General features: G+C 44.7%; 2 non-coding genes across 2 annotated transcripts; both read left to right on the top strand.

Moving 5' to 3' along the window:
- The first annotated feature begins 1,933 nt into the window (after positions 1 to 1,933).
- On the top strand, positions 1,934 to 2,006 carry Trnak-cuu (transfer RNA lysine (anticodon CUU)). Its single transcript has one exon. It is a non-coding gene; the product is annotated as a tRNA-Lys (tRNA).
- A 338-nt stretch (positions 2,007 to 2,344) lies between these two features.
- Trnat-agu (transfer RNA threonine (anticodon AGU)) lies at positions 2,345 to 2,416 on the top strand. Its single transcript has one exon. It is a non-coding gene; the product is annotated as a tRNA-Thr (tRNA).
- Positions 2,417 to 20,822: the final 18,406 nt, after the last annotated feature.

Genomic DNA, 20,822 nt, shown 5'->3' with positions numbered 1-20,822 from the left:
CCCCAGGCAATGCTCAACGCGAATTGGGAACGCAAGCTTACCATCTTACGTGCGGTGATCAAAGAACATAACATGCGGTCTTTAGACCGGATGCAGAGGGCACAGTTTATTAATAGTTACGTTTTCAGTAAGCTCTATCATACTGCCGCTGTTTTACCAATCCCAACAGCCATTGCGAAAAAATTTTTAGCACTTGCTTGCTGGTATGTCTGGAGAGGGAACATCTTTAAAGTTTCCTTTAAAGCTACCTCGTTACTTCGTTCCCGAGGTGGCTTAGGCGTCAAAGACCTTGAATCCCAATGTGTGGCTACTTTTTTATCTCGTACTTCCCGCATACTACACAGTAACCAAAATAGCCTTACGGAACAGCTTTTCAAGACCTTACGTCCAAAGGAGTTGTCTGCGCCAACGTATGTGGGACACATTCATCCCGAGCTCAGCTATGTCTGGCGATATTATGTGGAGCTCAGCTATGTTCAGGATAACCCGCATCCGTTCCACACGGCGGAGATCTATCGTGTTCTTACTAAACGGCAGCTGAATAACCCAATTGAGAAGAAACATTTAGGCATAAACTATAGAAATATATGGAAGAACATTAGTTATCCGTTCCTTCGTTCCAGAGTTCGATCTGTTTGGTATGACGCTGTCAATAAGGTGATTCCCACTGGAGAGAAATTGCACAAAATCAAGCTGCGGCCCACCCCGTTTTGTGCCAAGTGTAACCTAGTGGAAACCCTGCCGCATCTCTTCCACTGCAGGGATCAAACACAGATATGGCAGTGGACACGAAAGAAACTCGCTGTCATTAATAGGACGTCGGATACTTCCATTCAACTTCAAGACGCGCTCCGACCGGACTGGCAGCTTTATCCTCAATCTAAGAATAATAGTTATGTCTGGCTCATGGGCCAGTTCGTCTATTACATGCTCGTCCATACAACGGCAACGCTACACGATTATCAGATGTACCTCATCGAAGAGTACTATGCGATTAAGAAATTGCGACAGTATAAAGACCAGTTCCAATATTTTCTCACTATTGCTTTAAGTGATGGAAGAATTTAAGTTTCTAAATCCATTGGGCGGAGTTTTTCTTTTTTTTTCACTACTTTGTTATTATTGTTATTGTTTCCATGGATTGGTCTGCTCCGCACCGTCAGATGTGGGTGATTTGCATCATGGATCAATAGACGGTACAGAGTACATCGTGCACTCGGCCTCGAACATTTAATTGTATTTTGGTGTTCCTTTTCGTTTTGCAATGAAAGCACTTTACTTTTGGTTCCGCAGTGCGACACCCTGAAGAGGATCCTCATTTGTTTACTTTCATTTCGCATTATCTTTCATCAAAGCTGCACAAAGATTTAGTAAGAACCAGAAGTTTTCTGCAGCTTCTATTATTCCTATCAAGAGGACTTATAATACGGGAAATGGTTGTTTGGCATGTCCCTGCTCTATGGTGCCCCCACGTTACCAGCGCGCATCTTCAAACGCATAGCATGCTCAAGGTTTTGAGAAGCAGGAATCCACAATCAACCATCTGGCAACAGAATTCACCATACCAATAAACGACATGGAAACTGGGAAAATTATTTGTACGCGAAGACCAACTTAGAGTATCTGCTGTGCTGGATTTCATAGTGTGCTGCGTAATCCTAAGACCAGACATGGATTTATTTTAACATTCTGTTTATATGTATAAAAACACTGGCGCACATGATGCCACTTTAAAAATTAATACAAAAATGAATAATACACAAATAGCCATAACATAAAACCACAAAACCATGCGAATGAGTGCGGGGTATGGCAGTGACATCGTGGCCAGGCCTCAGGATGCGACGCCTGCCCGCCTTGCCGCCGACTGCCTAGCGCTGAGATGCATAAAAAAAATAAACAATTAAAAAATTAAAAAAAAATTTAAAGGGCAGCCCGGCTAGCTCAGTCGCTTGAGCATGATACTCTTAATCTCAGGGTCGTGGGTTCGAGCCCCACGCTGGGCGGAACGGAATTTTGTTCCGCTGCAGATGTAAATTACCGTTTTTCTGATTAACGTTATGTAATGGAAATAGCAACTTTAAACTTTGCCTACGTCTCTGTCAGTCGCAAGGAAACTGTATTTGAAAGTGAAGGTGATTTTGTAGTCATGTGTGAAAGACATGTTCTGAAATGCAAGTGTTGTTGTTTGGAGAGCACATCGGTTACGTGTCACATGTGTAGCCAAGCAGTAATAGGTCGCCAAAGCTGCAAATATTAGTCGGTGATATGAAGTGTTGTCAGCTGAAGACTGATGATCCAGACGACCGTAAGAACGAAGTACGCAAAAGAACAGCTAGGCCGCGCCTCTTTAGCTCAGTGCCAGAGTACTGGTCTAGTAAACCAGGGGTCGTGAGTTCGATCCTCACAGGAGGCCGACGAATTTTCGAAATCAGTTGCGCGTCGTGACCGTATAGTAAACAGTATCTGGGATGACGAACAATTAGCGACAGGCGTTATATAAGAATTACTTTCAGATGTGATTAAGGGGAATAGCGCAGATAAAGCATTTGCCAAAGTGGTACAGCATAAGGTGGGACGAGGCAGTCTGAATTATATCTTATAGATGTATTTTTCACATATCTCAGAGCCTCTCGCGGCCGTCGTCGCCGCCGCTTCTGCAGAAGTAGCAAATGGCCATCGTAGCAAATGCGGCGAGAGACGCCCTGTCTTCGATTGCGAATGCACAAAGTGTGTGGTTTTGTTTCCCAGTCTATATTTGGTCGGTCTCGTAAGAGGTTGAATGTGACGAAAGGGTGGGAAACAGCAAGGGGCAGCGTCTGTGTAGAACGAAAACACAATTCCTCTGGGGTGTGAGCGTTTCGAGATGAGTCGTATATAAGTCAGTGACCGTGTGGCCTAATGGTCAGTCTGCTTTCCGCAGCGCTGCGGCGAGGACGTCTTGTTTACGTCCCGTCCGCGTGGTCGCGAGTGCTCGTAGTTGTTTACTACTGCGTTGTCGCCTGTTTGGAGTCCATCACTACCGACGCACCATGGCACATTCATACAGACAAACCACCATCAAGATCAGTTTTCAACCCGATCATGCACGACCGCGAGCTTTTGAAGTGGAACGTTTCTTACGTGACGACGTTAAAATTTTCCCGCGAGACATAATTGGTATCCATCTCTCTATCACGAGCAGTGTTGTCTACGTCAAGCTAGTAAATGACGAGGTGTGCAACAGAATCGTGAGCGCACATGCGAACGGTCTTAAATTCAAACATTCTGATGGCCATATTGGGGCGGTCTCTATCGATCACGCGGGGCTTGGCCTACGTACGATACGCGTCTTCGAACTCCCTTTTGAAGTACCACCGGACGTAGTCGGCGCGGCTTTCCAGCCCTACGGCGGAGTGATCAGCCATATGGCAGAAGAATGGACCACCTTTACAACGTACCCCGTTAAGAACGCGGTACGACAGATTAAAATTGAATTGACCAAACATGTTCCGTCCTATCTTGTCATCGGCGGATGTAGGGCGATCATTATGTATGACGGTCAGCCACGCACTTGCTCTGGTTGTGGCCAAGTAGGGCACGTCCGTTCGGATTGTCCCCGACGACGGCTTACTCAAATCCCGACAGGTGAATCTATGACTCCTTCTACGGTGACGACCCTTCCTCTCAATTACGCCGAAGTTACACGGGCAGCAACCTTTACCGATACTGACGACATTAGTCCGATAGCCGCCCCCGACGGCGAGAACATAATGGCTTCTACAGTACAGGATCCGGTCTCTACAACGGCACCCCCACCTGAAGATAATCGCCGACCGACCTTGCAAGAAGGCGTGGATGCCAGGATGGACATTGACCCACGGGTTGTGCCGACAGCGGCTTTTCTTCCAGACACCGGAGCAGCTGAAGAAATCCACCCACATTCAGATACTGAAGCACACGACCGTAAACAGCGTTCCCCGCGAAAACACAAGAGACGGCGGCGTGCTCCATCGGAGGAGTGTTTGCAGCGATCGTCTGACATGGACAGTGGAAATTCCGACGACGGTACCGGCGGTACAGAGGCCGCTGTAACTTCAAACTCAACAGATCGCCGTGGTGACGGCTTCAGCCCCTCCGACCCCACAGAACAGCAGGATAACAAGCAGGCAGCCGCTGCCGATTCCCAGCCAGAAGAGCCGATGGAGTCAGCGCCGAGTGCCGCAGCAGCCACTAACAGCCACCAACAGCCGATGGTATTTCATGGCGACTGGGCAGACGACTGTGAGGCACACTCCTTGCCCATCGTGTCGGACGACACGGGGGGAAATTTATCCCACCAGTGCTGACCCTTTCCCGCCATCAGTTAGAGTGACGAGACAGCCTTACAGGGGTACTGATGGTCAACACGGATGCTGTGGATAGACCTCAAACTTATCACATTGCAACTATAAACATCAACACTATACGGACGCGCGCTAAGTTATCCTTGCTTCAGGATATGTTGAACTCTGCTTCCATCGACATAGCCCTCCTCCAGGAAGTGTACGTCAACGACTTTCCAGGCATGTACGGTTACGATGCTTGCGTCTCTCCAGCTTCCCCAACATGCAGCGGTGTCGCTGTACTTCTTCGGGAAGGGATAGTGGCGGACGATATGATGTTTCTGCCTGGGGCAAGAGGAATGGCACTCACAGTACTGGGTGTCCGCCTTATCAATATCTACGCACCTTCCGGGACGGACAAACGTCGCGAACGTTCACGATTCTTTGCGGAAGACGTCGCCCCGCTCTTCCAAGGCCCCCACGACCGTCTGTTGTTTGGAGGTGACTACAATTGCGTACTGGCGCCCAGAGACCAACTACCACGTCATAATCCGTGCCCGGAACTCGAGACGCTAATTCGAGACCTGCAGATGGTGGACACTTGGGAACATCTTCACGGCCACCGACCGGGATTCACGCACTTCACGAGTCACTCTTCCAGTCGTATCGACAGGATTTATGTCTTACGCTCTCTCGCCGCTGGAACACAGGATGTGGAACTGTGGCCTGCAGCATTCTCGGACCACTCAGTTTACATTCGTGCCGTCACCCTGCGGCGGCGACAAATGTGGAGAAGCCGCAGCCCGTGGAAATTAAAAATCGCTCACCTGTCGTACCCGGATTGCCGCCAAGCCGTTGAGGATACGTGGCATTCGTGTGAAAATCGCCTCCGTGCGTATCCCACAACGATCCGCTGGAGGTTGGACTGCGCCAAACCGGCACTGAGGCGAACGTTGATAATCTACGGTCGCGACCATGCTACTTGGCGAAGACATACACTCGACTTTTACTTCCGGGTCTTGCGCACCTGCGATGCTATGGCGCCGTCTCCGGAACGACAAACGGCGGTCCACCGTGCCAAGGCTCAGATCCTCGCTCATATGCGACGCCACCTAGAGGGGGTAGTCATCCGCTCGAGGACGCAGGATCGGATACCTAGCGAACGCCCGTCAATGTTCCACGTCCTTCGTGAACGTAAACGACGCCAACGAGCGCTGATACGCTTCATCGATACGGAGGACGGTCATCGCCTCACCACGCAACAAGACATAAACACAGCGTTCTACAATCATTATGCCCAGCTCTATTCCGCTCAGACCCGTGATCCGACAGCACTGGAGGACGTCTCTCAGACGATTTACGGCACCGTCACCCCGGTAATAAAAGCGGCCTTGATGGAAGAAATTACAGAAGAAGAAGTGATCAACGCCATTAGAAAAGGAGCTGTCAACAAGTCTCCGGGTCCTGATGGCCTCCCCTTGGAATTTTACCGGACTTTTCAATATTTATTAGCCTCCCGATGGACGGACATCTGTCGCGAACTACTATCCCCGGACGTGCCGCTCCCTGCGGCCCTTGTGGAAGGGATGATTATTCCTATTCACAAACCGTCTGGTGGCTGACGACTGCAGGACTACCGCCCGTTGACGCTATTGAACTGCGACTTTAAGATCTTTTCTCGACTGTTGGCGGCGCGGATACGCCAGACCCTACGCAATGTTATCTCACCCGATCAGACGTCATTGGGAGGCGACAATAATATTGAAACAGCACTCAGCGAATATCGTGACTTGATCTCACTGGCGAGGGCATGTCGTCTGAAGGGTGCACTGGCGGCCATCGATTTTAGTCAAGCTTTCGACCGAGTGGACCACAACAATTTGGAAGCGGTCCTCCAACATATGCGGTACCCACAGCCATTCGTCACTGTCGTCATGCGACTACTCCGTGGCGCGACGTCCAAGGTGATCGTCAACGGCCGACCTTCGCAGCCCCTCACAATTTCTCGATCGATACGCCAAGGCTGCCCTCTGTCCACTTTACTTTACGCTGTGGCCATGGAACCTCTCCTCTGCGGCCTGCGCCAACGACTAACGGGTATGACGTTACGAGGCCACACTTTCCGATGTAAAGCGTACACTGACTACCTGCTGATTGTCATCCGCAACGGTGACGACACCGCTAGCGCACTAACTTGGATAGCGAAATATGGCATGGCCACTGGTAGTCGTATCAACGTCGCAAAATCGGTGGCGATGAACATCGGGGTCGGATTGTCTGAGAACAGTGTCACCCCCTTACAGCTCAGTGATAGTTTGAAATGTCTAGGCATTGATTTTACAGACGATATACGACGGACTGCTGCTCACAACTTTCGACGGCTTTTACGAAATTTTCGGACTGCAATTGCCAACAACCACCTACGAGACCTGGATATCGTCCAACGGTCTCAGTATGTCAACACACATTTAGCCTCACACATTCCGCACTACACCCAGATATTACCTATACCGGTGATGTTAGCTCGCCGTATACTTGCGGCTTTTGGGTCCTTCGTGAGTTCTAGAATGCTTTTCAAGATCAAATGTGAGACTCTCACCCTTCCCCCGGATCGGGGAGGGCTTGGCCTTTATCACGTTTATGACAGAGCGGTTGCCCTATTTGTGAGCACATTAGTCAAACTATGGCACCGCCGTCCGGACAGTCTGACCAGTTTGTCAATAGAAGAACTAGCACCGCCCTCCCTGTTGCCGCCTGTGCCGATACACCACGTCCCCTCTTCGCTCGTATACATCGGTGTCTTTTACCTCGAACTCAGTTACTTTCGACTTGCCTTACCAGCGACTCAACTGGCGTCGGCAAAGACGGTTTGTAGGGTCCTGCAACGTGGACGACCCGACAACGTAGTGGAGAGGAAGCACCCGAACGTCAACTGGAGGGTAGTGTGGAGGACAATTCACCACGTAACACTAGACACTGACGTCACGGCGATGTGGTATATCACTGTCAACGGTAAGCAGGTGACCAGATCAAGGCTACATGCGATCCACATGGTAGACTCACCCACGTGCACGAGCTGTGGCGTTCAAGACAACGATGAACACCGTCTTAGCTGTGGCTAGTCCACAGCAGTGTGGCACTTAGTGAGGCAAATGTCAGCATACTTCCTTCCGGTAACGCCAAATCATATCGCCCCTAAGACTACCTTATACCCGGATGAAACGTATTACCCACGGACTAAAACTAATGCAATGACGTGGTTTCGTGGACATGCAGTGCATTATTTGTTTCAAGACGGCACTAAGGACACTTTAGACTTTTGGAACTATTTGCAGGAACGACATTGCAAGATCCTCCGTAACCCAAAGTAGCGACAATATTTTTCCAATTTTTTGTGGAGTGCGTTCCACGACCCTCCACGTAGCTGGAACGTCACGGATAAGAGAAGCTAAAATTACAATACGATAATAGAACACTACACGGTACAACGTGGGATCTACTTTCATCATTACGAGAAGTCATACGTGGATGATACAGCAGATGGAGAGTTTCGTTGTGAACCCTCACACTCTGTAGCAGTATTTGTCCCGTTTCCTCTTTTTGTCCCCGGTGCGAAAAGGTCTTCGCAGTTTTAGTTATCCCATCCGGTGCAAGATGTAGCACTGGTTAATTGTGGTATGGATTCCACCCTTCAGTTTTGTTTCATGGTTTCCTTAGCCCCGCACTTTGCTCTCTTTATTTATGCCTTTTTCTACAACTATTAGCATGGTTTTAGTTACGTGCGTCCCCAACTCGACGCAAGGAGTGCACTTACTAGTTTTCTGTTCCTCACTGTTAAAAAAAATAAAAATAAATAAATGAATAAATAAAAAAATCACAATAATACACCAACTGTATCCTTTGTACCACATCACATCCCCAGGATGGGAGGGGGCAGGCATCGTGGACAGGCCTTGGGTCGCGACCCCTGCCCACCTTGCCTCCGCCAGCCCCCTCCCTGCTCCATCAAATAAATAAATAAATATAAATAAAAATAAAAATAAATAAAAAAATAAAATGGATAAGGCGTCGGACTTGAAGGTTCGAATCCTGTCACCGTCGTGTTTTTCCAGTTCTGAAAAAGAAACATATCGTTTTAGTGTAGCAATTGAGCAGTACGAAACCGTCTGAATGTTGCTGTTGACCATTTCCTGCTTGGAGATGCTCCTGAGCTTGAAACACACACAACAAGACCGGTGTTAACTAGCGAAATGGTCTCGACAGCACGGTAGCTCAGCGTGTCCGGACACAGTGTTAGCTGCCCTCTGCAATAAAAAAAAAATAAATAAATAAAAAAAATAAAAAAATAAAACTGAGTTAATGGATCAACGACGAACTGAAATGGACGTCTTACGACGTGCACAACGAGCAGATGAAACGAACAATACGATATTTTTGCCTGCACGGTAACTCAGCGTGTTCGGTCAGAGGGTTACGTACCCTCTGTCATAAAAAAACTGAGTTAATCAGTCATCAATGAACTTCATCGGATGTCTTACAACGTCAGCCCCGAGCAGATACAACGGAGAAAAGCACACAAAATGAGAGCTAAAAAAAAAAAAATCTGGATAAGGCGTCGAACTTCCGATGCGAAGATTGAAGGTTCGAATCCTGTCACGGTCGTGTTTTTCCAGTTCTGGAAAAGAAACATACCATTTTAGTGTAGCAACTGAGCAGTACGAAACCGTCTGAATATTGCTGTTGACCATTTCCTGCTTGGAGATGATCTTGAGCTCGAAACACACACAACAAGACCGGTGTTAACTGGCGAAATGGTCGGCAGCGTGCCGTCGCCGCGTGTTTTGACTGGCACTTGCACATCTAAGACAACGTCGGAGAATAACTCGTTCAGCTTATGAGTCACATCAAGTATATATGTTAATTTTGACGCCACTATCTCTGCAGGTTTTCATGCAATTCCTTTACCTCTCAGAAATGATTATGAAATAAAAGTGAAGTACGTGACGAGTGTGACGTTAGGAAAACATGGGCAGCATGGAGAGATTCTGTATGGGACCAATCAATGCAAACGAGTACTGTGTGACGTACTACCCGGCACGTATTCACCGAGGCTGAGAGAATGTGGGTTTGGTAATATATTCATATACATACGGCCTGGGAAATCAATAAAAAAAATTCAATGTTACTTTACAATCAATGTGAGTGGCGGCAATCGCAAGAGGCCTAGAACTATCTGCCCCTGAAATCCTTGCCGCCACCTGCCTGGCCCGCTCGATATATGTAGAAAGAGAGTGTTGGTTTGGTGATATGTTCATATACATATGGTCTGGGAAACCGATAAAGAAAATTCAATGTTCCATTTCAATCGTTGTGAGTGGTGGTGAGTATGAGGGGGGCACTGGATCCAGGCCTAGCACTATCTGCCCCTTAACTCCGTGCCGACATCTGCCTTGCCCGCACGATATATCTAAAACGAGAATGTTGGTTTGGTGATATGTTCATATACATATGGTCTGGGAAATCAATAAGGAAAATTAAATGTTTCTTTACAATCAATGTGAGTGGTGACCGGTATGAGGGCAGCTCTGGAACCAGGCCTAGAACTATCTGCCCCTGAAATACTTGCCGCCATTTCCCTGGGCCCTTCGATATATGTAAAAATAGAATGTTGGTTTTGTTATATGTTCATATACATGTGGTTTGGGAAATCAATAAACAAAATTCAATGTTCCACTACAATCAATGTGAGTGGTGACGAGTATGAGAGCAGAACTCGAACCAGGCCTAGCACTATCTGCCCTTAACTCCGTGCCGCCATCTGCCAGGCCCGCTCGATATATATATAAATAAAATGTTGGTTTGGTGATACGTTCATATATATATATATGGCCTGAGAAATCAATGTAAAAACTTCCATGTTCCTTTACAATCAATGGGAGTGGTGTTGGGTATTAGGGAGGCACTCAGACCAGGCCTAGAACTATCTACCCCTGAACTCCTTGCCGCCATCTGCCTGGACTGCTCGATAAATGTAAAAAGAGAATTTTGGTTTGCTGACATGTTCTTATTCATATAGTGTGGGAAATTACTAAAGAAAATTCAATGTTCCTTTACAATCAATGTGCGAGATGGCAGGTATGAGGGCAGCACTGGAACCAGGCCTAGAGCTATCTACCCCTGAACTCCTTGCCGCCATCTGCCTGGGCCGCTCGATATATGTATAAAGATAATGTTGGTTTGGTGATATGTTCATATACATATGGTCTGGGAAATCAAAAAAAGAATGTTCAATGTTCCTTTACAATCAACGTGAGTGGTGATGAGTATGAGGGCGGCACTGGAACCTGGTCTAGCACTATCTGCCCCTTAACTCCGTGCCGCATTCTGCCTGGCCCGCTTGATATATGAATAAAGAAAATGTTGGTTTGGCGATATGTTCATATACATATGGTCTGGGAAATCAATAAAGAAAATTCAATGTTGCTTTTCAATCAATATGAGTGGTGACAGGTATGAGGGCGGCACTGGAACAAGGCCTAGGTCTATCTGCCCCTAAATCCTGCTGCCATCTTAATGGCCCGCTCGATATATGTATAAAGAGAGTGTTCAGTTGGTGATATGTTCATATACATGATGATGATGATGATGAGTCCCATACTCCGTTTACCGAGCGTAGGGGAGCGACGCGGGAGACCCGCGCCGCCATACTAGGCAAGGTCCTAGTGGAGGTGGTTTGCCATTGCCTTCCTCCGACCGTAATGGGGATGATTGATAATGATGATGAAGACGACACAAACACCCAGTTATCACGAGGCAGGTGAAAAATCCCTGACCCCGCCGGGAATCGAACCCGGGACCCCGTGCTCGGGATGCGAGAACGCTACCGCGAGACCACGAGCTGCGGACCTGGTCTGTGAAATCAATAAAGAAAATTCAATGTTCCCTTACAAACAATATGAGTGGTGACAGGTATGAGGGCAACACTGGAACCAGGCCTAGAACTATCTGCCCCAGAAATACTTGCTGCCACCTGCCTGGCCCGCTCAAAACATGTATAAAGAAAATGTTGGTTTGGTGATATGTTCATATACATATGGTCTGGGAAATCAAAAAAAGAAAGTTCAATGTTCCTTTACAATCAACGTGAGTGGTGATGAGTATGAGGGCGGCACTGGAACCAGGTCTAGCACTATCTGCCCCTTAACTCCGTGCCGCATTCTGCCTGGCCCGCTTGATATATGAATAAAGAAAATGTTGGTTTGGCGATATGTTCATATACATATGGTCTGGGAAATCAATAAAGAAAATTCAATGTTGCTTTTCAATCAATATGAGTGGTGACAGGTATGAGGGCAACACTGGAACCAGGCCTAGAACTATCTGCCCCAGAAATACTTGCTGCCACCTGCCTGGCCCGCTCAATATATGTATAAATAAAATGTTGGTTTGGTGATATGATCATATATATATGGCCTGGGTAATCAATATAAAAAATTCAATGTTCCTTTACAATCAATGGGAGTGGTGTTGTGTATTAGGGAGGCACTCAGACCAGGCCTAGAATTATCTGCTCCTGAACTCCGTGCCGCCATCTGCCTGGACTGCTCGATAAATGTAAAAAGAGAATTGTGTTTCCTGACATGCTCATATACATATGGTGTGGGAAATTAATAAAGAAAATTTAATGTTCCTATACAATCAATTTGAGTGAAGACATATACGAGGGCGGCACTCGGACTAGGCCTAGAACTATCTGCCCCTGAAATCCTTGCCGCCATCTGCATGTCCCACTCGATATACGTATAAGGAAAATATTGGTTTGGTGATATGTTCATATACAAATGGTGAGGGAAATCAATAAAGAAAATTCAATGTTCCTTTACAATCAATGTGAGTGGTGACAGGTATCAGAGCAGCACTCTAACCAGGCCTAGAACTATCTGCCCCTGAAATCCTTGCCGCTATCTGAATGGCCCCCTCGATATACGTAAAAAGAGAGTGTTGGTTTGGTGCTATGTTCATATACATATGGTCTGGGAAATCAATAAGGAAAATTCAATCTTCCTTTACAATCGATGTGAGTGGTGACACATATGAGGGCAGCACTGGAACCAGGCCTAGAACTATCTGTCCCGGAAATCCTTGCCCCCATCTGCCTGGCCCGCTCAAAACATGTATAAAGAAAATGTTGGTTTAGTGATATGTTCATATACATATGGTCTGGAAAACCATAAAGGAAATTCATTGTTCCTTTACAATCAATGTGAGTGGTGAAGTGTGTGAGGACAGCACTTGATCAGGCCTAGAACTATCTGCCCCTGAAATCCTTGATGCCATCTGCATGGCCCGCTCGATATATGTATAAGGAAGATCTTGGTTTAGTGATATGTTCATTTACATATGGTCAGGGAAATCAATAAAGAAAATTCAATGTTCCTTTACAATCGATGTGAGTGGTAACAGGTATGAGTGCAGCACTGGAATAAGTCCTCGAACTATCTGCCCCTTAACTCCGTGCTGCAATCTGATCGGCCCACTTGAAATATGAATAAAGAAAATGTTGGTTTGGAGATATGTTCATATACATATGGTCTGGGAAATCAATAAAGAAAATTCAATGTTGCTTTTCAATCAATATGAGTGGTGACAGGTATCAGGGTGGCACTGGAACAAGGCCTAGGTCTATCTGCCCCCTGACTCCGTGCCGCCATCTGCCTGGCCCACTCGATATATGTATAAACTAAATGTTGGTTTGGTGATATGTTCATATACATATGGTCTGGGAAATCAATAAAGAATATTCAATGACCCTTTACAATCAATGTGAGTGGTGACACGTATGAGAGCAGCAGTGGAAACAGGCCTAGAATTATCTGCCCCTGAAATCCTTGCTGCCATCTGCCTGGCCCACTCGATATATGTAAAACGAGAATGTTTTTTGGTGATATGTTCATATACATATGGTCTGGGATATCAAGAATGAAAATTCAATCTTCCTATACAATCAATGTGAGTGGTGACGGGTATGAGGGCGACACTGGAAATAGGCCTAGCAATATCTGCCCCTTAACTCCGTGCTGCCATCTGCCTGTCCCGCTCAATATATGTGTAAAGAGAGTGTTCGGTTGGTGATATGTTCATGTACATATGGTCTGTGAAATCAATAAAGAAAATTCAAAGTTCCTTTACAATCAATGTGCGTGATGCCAGGTATGTGGGCAGCACTGGAACCAGGCCTAGAACTATCTACCCCTGAACTCCTTGCCGCCATCTGCCTGGGCCGCTCGATATATGTATAAAGATAATGTTGGTTTGGTGATATGTTCATATACATATGGTCTGGGAAATCAAAAAAAGAAAGTTCAATGTTCCTTTACAATCAACGTGAGTTGTGATGAGTATAAGGGCGGCACTGGAACCAGGTCTAGCACTATCTGCCCCTTAACTCAGTGACACCATCTGCCTGGCCCGCTCAGAACATGTATAAAAAAATGTTGGTTTGGTGATATGTTCATGTTCATATGGTCTGGGAAATCAATAAGCAAAATTAAATGTTCCTTTACAATCAATGTATGTGTAACAGGTATGAGTGCTGCACTGGAACCAGGCCTCGAACTATCTGCCCCTTAACTCCGTGCCGCATTCTGCCTGGCCCGCTTGATATATGAATAAAGAAAATGTTGGTTTGGCGATATGTTCATATACATATGGTCTGGGAAATCAATAAAGAAAATTCAATGTTGCTTTTCAATCAATATGAGTGGTGACAGGTATGAGGGCGGCACTGGAACAAGGCCTAGGTCTATCTGCCCCTGAAATCCTGCCGCCATCTTAATGGCCCACTCGATATATGCATAAAGAGGGTGTTCAGTTGGTGATATGTTCATATACATATGGTCTGTGAAATGAATAAAGAAAATTCAATGTTCCCTTACAAACAATATGAGTGGTGACAGGTATGAGGGCAACACTGGAACCAGGCCTAGAACTATCTGCCCCAGAAATACTTGCTGCCACCTGCCTGGCCCGCTCAATATATGTATAAATAAAATGTTGGTTTGGTGATATGATCATATATATATGGCCTGGGTAATCAATATAAAAAATTCAATATTCCTTTACAATCAATGGGAGTGGTGTTGTGTATTAGGGAGGCACTCAGACCAGGCCTAGAATTATCTGCTCCTGAACTCCGTGCCGCCATCTGCCTGGACTGCTCGATAATAGTAAAAAGAGAATTTTGTTTCCTGACATGCTCATATACATATGGTGTATGAAATTAATAAAGAAAATTTAATGTTCCTATACAATCAATTTGAGTGAAGACATATACGAGGGCGGCACTCGGACCAGGCCTAGAACTATCTGCCCCTGAACTCCTCTCCGCCATCTGCCTGGCCTGCTCGATATATGTATAAAGAGAATGTCGGTTTAGTGATATGTTAATATACATATGGTCTGGGAAACAATAAAGTAACTTCATTGTTCCTTTCCAATCTATAGGAGTGGTGACGGGTATTAGGGAGGCACTCAGACCAGGCCTAGAATTATCTGCTCCCGAACTACTTGCCGCCATCTGCCTGGCCTCCTCGATATATGTATAAAGAGAATGTTGGGTTGGTGATATGTTCATATACATAGGGTCAATAAAGAAAATTTAATGTTCCTTTACAATCAATGTGAGTGGTGACAGGTATGAGAGCGACACTTGGACCAGGCCTAGAACTACCTGCCTCTTAATTCCTTGCCGCCATCGGTCTGGCCCACTCGATACATGTAAAAAGTGAATGTTGGTTTGATGATATGTTCATATACATATGGTCTGGGAAATCAATAAAGTAAATTCAATGTTCCTTTATAATCAATGTGAGTGGTGACGGGTATGAGGGCGGCACTTGCAAGAGGCGTAGAACTATCTGCCCCAGATATCCTTGTCACCATCTGCATGTCCCGCTCGATATACGTAAAAAGAAAATGTTGGTTTAGTGATATGTTCATATACATATGGTCTGGCAAATCAATAAAAAAATTCAATGTTCCTTTACAAACAACGTGAGTGGTGACGAGTATGAGAGCAGCACTCGGACCAGGCCTAGAAACCTCGGTCTCTGATCTCCTTGCCGCTATCTACCTGGCCCGCTCGATATATGTAAAAAGAGAATGGTGGTTTGGTTTTATGTTCATATACATATGGTCTGGGAAATCCAAAAAAATTGAAGTGTTCCTTTACAATCAATGTGATTGGTGACGGGTATGAGGGAGGCACTCGGAAAACACATAGAACTATCTGACCGTGAACACCTTGCCGCTATCAGCATAGCCCGCTCAACTTATGTATAAGGAAAATGTTGGTTTGGTGATAGGTTCATATACTTATGGTCTGGGAAATCAATACAAAAAATGAAGGGTTCTTTTACAATCAATGTGGGTGGTGACGGTTTAAGAGGGCGGCACTCGGACCAGGCCTAGAACTATCTGCCCCTGAACTCCTTACTGCCATCTGCGTGGCCTGCTCAATATATGTATAAAGAAAATGTTTGTTTGGTGATATGTTCATATACATAAAGTCTGGAAAATCAATAAAGAAAATTCAATGTTCCTTTACAAATAATGTGAGTGGTGACGGGTATGAGGGCGGCACTGTGATCAGGCCTAGAACAATCTGCACCAGAACTACTTACCACCATCTGCCTGGCCCTCTCGATAAATGTATACAGAAAATGTTGATTTGGTGATATGTTCATATACATATGGTCAATGAAATCAATAAAGACAATTCAATGTTCCCTTACAATCAATGTGACTGGTGACGGTTATGAGGGCACCACTAGGTTCAGGCCTAGAAGTATCTGCCAGTGAACTCCTTACTGCCATATGACTGACCCGCTCGATATATGTATAAAGAAAAACTTTGTTTGGTGATATGTTCAGATACATTTGGTCAGGGAAATCAAAAAAGAAAATTCAATGTTCCTTTACAATCAATGTGTGTGGTGACGGTAAAGATGGTGGCACTCGAACCGGGCCCAAAACTATTTGCACCTGAACTCCTTGCCGCCATCTTCCTGGCCCGCTCGATATATGTATAAAGAGAATATTGTTTTGGTGATATATAAATATATATATGGTCTATGTAATCAATATAGAAAATTCAATGGTCCTTTACTATCAATGTAGTGGTGACGGGTGTGACGCGGCACTGATTCTAGGCCTTGAACTATTTGCACCTGAACTCCTTAGTGCCATCTGCCTGGCCCTCTCAATAGATGTGTAAAGATAATATTTGTTTGGTGATATGTTCACATACATATATTCTGGGAAATTAATAAGAGGAAATTCAATGTTCCTTTACAGTCAATGTGAGTGGTGACTGGTATGAGGGCGGCACTGGGACCAGGCGTAGAACTATCTGCCACTGAACTCCTTACTGCCATCTGCTGGTCCGCTCTATATATGTATAAAGAAAAAGTTGGTTTGGTGATATGTTCATATACATATGGTCTGGGAAACCAAAAAAGAAATTTCAACGTTCCTTTACAATCAATGTGTGTGGTGACGGTATTGATGGTGGCTCTCGGACATGTCCCAGAACTATCTGCACCTGAACCCCTTGCCGCAATCTGTCTGGCCCACTCGATATATGTATAAAGAGAATGTTGGTTTGGTGATATGTTCACATACATGTAATCTGGGAAACCGATAAAGAAAATTCAATGTTCCTTTACAATCAATGCTAGTTTTAACGGGTATGAGGGCGCCACTAGGGACAGGCCTAGAACTATCTGCCCCTGAAATCTTTACTGCAATCTGTCTTGCCCGCTCAATATATGTATAAACAAAATGTTGGTATAGTGATATGTTCATATACATATGGTCTATGAAATCAAAAAGAAAATTCAATGTTCCTTTACAATCAATGTGAGTGGTGAGGTGTATTAGGGCACCACTAGGACCAGGCCCACAACTATCTGCCCCTGAACTCCTAACTGCCTTCTGCCTGGCCTGCTCGATATATGTATAAAGAAAATGTTTGTTTGGTGACATGTTCATATACATATAGTCTCAATAAAGAAAATTCAATGTAACTCTAGAATCAATGCGAGTGGTTACGGGTATGAGGGTGGCACTGGGACCAGGCCTAGAACTATCTGCCCCTGAACTCCTTACTGCCTTCTGCCTGTCCTGCTCGATATATGTATAAAGAGAATATTGATTTTGTGATATGTTCATATACTTATTGTCTATAAAATCAATAAAAAAATTCCATGTTCCTTCAAAATCAATGTGACTGGTGACGGGTATGAGGGCACTACTAGGACCAGGCCTAGAACTATCTGCCCCTGAAATCCTTACAGCCATCTGTGTGGCCCGCTCGATATATGTATAAAAATAATGTTGGTTTGGTGATATGTTCATATACATATAGTCTGGGAAATCAATAAAGAAAATTCAATGTTCCTTCACAAATAATGTGAGTCGTAACGGGTATGAGGTTGCCACTGGGACCAGGCCTAGAACTATCTGCCCCTGAACTCCTTACTGCCATCTACGTGGCCCGCTCAGTATATGTATAAACAAAATTTTGGTTTGGTGATATGTTCATATACATGTAGGGTGTGAAATAAATAAAAAAAATTCAATGTTCCTTTACAAGCAATGTGAGTGGTGATGGGTATGATGGAGGCAGTGGGACCAGGCCGAGAACTATCTGCCCCCAAACTCCTTACTGCCATCTGCCTGGATCGCTCGATATATGTATAAAGAAAAAAGGAAATATTGGTTTGATGATATGTTCATAAACATATAGTCTGGGAAATCAATAAAGAAAATTCAATGTACCTTTACAATCAATGTGAGTGATGACGGGTATGAGGGCACCACTAGGACAAGGCCTAGAACTATCTGCCCCTGAACTCCGTTTTGCCATTCGCCTGGCCCAATCGAAATATGTATAAAGAGAATATTGGTTTGTTGATATGTTCTTATACATATGGTCTATGAAATCAATAAAGAAAATTCAGTGTTCCTTTACAATCAATGTGAGTGGTGAGGGGGATGAGGGCGACACTGGGCCAGGCCTAGAACTATCTGCCCCTGTACTCCTTACTGCCATCTGCCTCGCCCTTCGATATATGTATAAAGGGAATATTGGTTTGGTGATATACTCATATACATATAGTCTGGGAAATCAATAAAGAAAATTCAATGTTCCTTTACAATCAACGTCAGTGGTGACGGGTATGACTGCGGCACTGGGACGAGGCATAGAACTATCTGCACCTGTACTGCATACTGCCATCTGCCTGGGCCGCTCGATATATGTATAAAGAGAATATTGGTTTGGTGATATGTTCTTATACATATGGTTAATGAAATCAGTAAAGAAAATTCAATGTTCCTTTACAATCATTGTGAGTGGTGACGGGTATGAGGGTGGCACTGCGACCTGGCCTAGAACAATCTGCCCCTGAACTCCTTACTGCCATCTGCCTGGCCCACTCGATACATGTATAAAGAAAATGTTGGATTGGTGATATGTTGATGTACATATGGTCTATAAAATCAATAAAAAAAATTCAATGTTCCTTTACAATCGATGTGAGTGGTGAGGGGTGTGGGGGCGGCACTGCGACCAGGCCTAGTAACTCCTGCTCATGAACTACTTACTGCCATCTGATGGCCCTCTCGATATATGTATAACGAAAATATTGGTTTTGTGATATGTTCATATACATATGGTCTATTACATCTATAAAGAAAATTCAATGTTCCTTTACAATCAATGTAAGTGGTGAAGGGTATGTTGGCACCATTAGGACCAGGCCAAGAAACATCTGCCCCTGAACACCTTACTGCCATCTGCCTGGCCCACTCGATATATGTATAAGGAAATGGTTGGTTTGGTGATATGTTCATATACATATAATCTGGGAAATCAATAAAAAAATTCAATGTTCCTTTACAATCAAAGTGAATGGTGACGGGTAAGAGGGCGGCACTGGGACCAGGCCTAGAACTATCTCCCTCTGAACTTCTTACTGCCAACTGCCTATCCCGCTCGATATATGTATAAAGAAAATGATGGTTTGGTGATATATTCATATTCATATCATTTGGGAAATCAATAAAGAATAATTAATGTTCCTTTACAATCAATGTGGTGGTGACAGGTATGAGGGTGGCACTGAGACCAAGCCTAGAACTATCTGTCCCTGAACTCCTTACTGCCATCTGCCTGTCGCGCTCGATGAATGTATAAAGAAAATTTTGGTTTTGTGATATGTTCATATACATGTGGTCTATGAAATCAATAAAGAAAATTCAATGTTCCTTTACAAACAATATGAGTTGTGATATGTATGCGGGTGGCAGTGGGACCAGGCCTAGAACTATCTGCCCCTGAAATCATTACTGCAATCTCTCTTGACCACTCGACATATGTATAAAGAAAATGTTGGTTTGGTGACATGTTCATATACATATAGTCTACGAAATCAATAAAGAAAATTCAATGTTTCTTTACAATCAATGTGAGTGGTGACGGGTATGAGGGCGGAACTGGGACCAGGCCTAGAAAAATCTTCCCCTGAACTACTTACTGCCTTCTGCCTCGCACACTTGATATATGTATAAAGAAAATGTTAGTTTGGTGACATATTCATATACATATAGTCTGGGAAATAAATAAACAAAATTCAATGTACATTCACATTCAATATGAATGGTGACGCGTATGAGGGCGGCACTGGATCCAGGCCTAGAAATATCTGCCCCTGAACTCCCTACTGCAATCTGCCTGGTCTGCTCGATATATGTATAAGGAAAACCTTGGTTTGTCAATATGTTCATATACATAGGGTCTGCGAGATCAAAAAAGAAAATTCAGTGTTCCTTTACAATCAATGTGGGTGGCGACGGGTGTGAGGGCGGCAGTGGGACCAGGCCTAGAACTATCTGCTATTGTACTAATTACTGCCATCTGTCTGTCGAGTTCAATATATGTATAAAGAGAATATTGGTTTGGTGATATGTTCATATATATACAGTCTGGCAATTCAATAAAGAAATCTCAATGTGCCTTTACAATCACTGTGAGTGGTGACTGGTATGAGGGCGGCACTGGGAACAGGCCACGAAATATCTGGCCCTGAACTCAATACTGCCATCTGTCTGGACCGCTCGATATATGTATAAAGAAAATGTAGGTTTAATGATATGTTCATTCTCATATAGTCTGCGAAATAAATAAAGAAAATTTAATGATCCTTTACAATCAATGTGGGTGGTAATTGGTATGAAGGCGGAACGGGTCCAGGCCTAGAACTTTCTGCCCTGAACTAATTACTGCCATCTGCCTAGCACGCTAGATATATGTATAAGGAAAATGTTGGTTTGGTGATACGTTTATATACATATTGTCTATGAAATCAATAAAGAAAATTCAATGTTCCTTTACAATCAATGTGAGTGGTGAGGGGTATGAGGGTGGCACTGCGACCAGGCCTAGAACAATCTGCC

This window comes from Schistocerca gregaria, unplaced genomic scaffold (assembly GCF_023897955.1).
Source record: "Schistocerca gregaria isolate iqSchGreg1 unplaced genomic scaffold, iqSchGreg1.2 ptg000350l, whole genome shotgun sequence".
Lineage (NCBI taxonomy): Eukaryota > Metazoa > Arthropoda > Insecta > Orthoptera > Acrididae > Schistocerca > Schistocerca gregaria.
Note: the sequence above shows the minus strand (reverse complement) of the source record. Positions and strands in the feature narration are given on the sequence as shown.